We start from the raw sequence: 1,183 nt of genomic DNA, 5'->3' as shown, positions 1-1,183 counted from the left end.
GCTCTCGGCCGCTCCGTGCCCTATCTCGTAGCCCGCGGCGATTCGGAGTCGTTGGTATCCGGGATGAGAGGAAGCGGTGGGGGACTAAACTTAGGGCTCTGGTGACGGCTGGAGGTCTGAAGGTCGACGGTGCCGCCCTCCCTATCGCTCCCTGCCCTCACGAGGAGGACGAGGAGGGGTGCGTGGAGCACCGCTGTACGGAGGTGCGGTGTGCCGCAGGTGCTGCTGTGAACTGCTGACCCCGCAGCATCCCTCACCCGACAAACTTCGGTGTGGGCTGCTGTAAGGCGCGCTGCTCCATCTTAGCCGTGAGCGTGTCTGCGTGTTGCCCTCCTTTCTCCTACGTGTCCTTTTTCGGCTGACATTGGGCACGGCACAGTGCGCGAAACAACCCTCGAGGCGTTGAATTTCTCTCAAATGCCTCCCGTGGCTTTGGTCTTGGTTTTAATAAGTAGTGTATCTGATAACAGCACTAACGCCTGTTACACGTTTCTGTCAGCCATTCGTGGAGCATGGACAAGTTTGTAAAAGGTGGAATGGGTGATCGTGGATTCAGAGATGGTTTTTGATCTTGTTCATGTGTGGCTTCGTGTTTACTCTGAAGGAGTTTATTCCTGGTGGAAGCCATTATGGGGTGCGCATTTGCATGTCTGTCACTTCGGCTGTAGCTGAGCACCACTCTTTGGTAACCAGGGAGATCCACTGTCAAGCACTTTGTGCACGTTCCCTTCTCGTGTTTGATTTCATTCATACAGGACTTGTATTTTAGGTTCTCTTTCATCGAAATTTGTCACACTTTTCTTTGGTAGAATGTCTGTGTGGATGCACAGAAACAAGAGTGGTTTATGTTGGCTCGCATCGCTGTGTTCTCAGCCTGTCCGATCTTTGTGGCGGCTTGCTTAGATTTGTAGTGGTGAGGTGGAAACCTGGCTCTGGCCTGGGCTGACAGCTGAATGAGATGTTTGTGAGCAGACGTGGTTGGCCAAGTGGGAATGCAGACACCTTTCTGGCACAAGTAGATTTACCAGTGTTAGAAGCAGATTTATCAAATTATGATCACATGTATTTAGTGAGCGACTTCATGAGATTCGGTTGGTTTTAGCTCAGAGCAAAAACTCATACAATTATTAGTTTAAAGGCTGTTAACAAAAGCCCATTTTGAGGCCTGATTCTTTCTGAAATG

This window comes from Meleagris gallopavo, chromosome 2 (genome assembly GCF_000146605.3).
Source record: "Meleagris gallopavo isolate NT-WF06-2002-E0010 breed Aviagen turkey brand Nicholas breeding stock chromosome 2, Turkey_5.1, whole genome shotgun sequence".
Classification (NCBI taxonomy): Eukaryota; Metazoa; Chordata; class Aves; order Galliformes; family Phasianidae; genus Meleagris; species Meleagris gallopavo.
The sequence above is the reverse complement of the archived record's forward strand: the minus strand, read 5'-3'. Positions refer to the sequence as shown.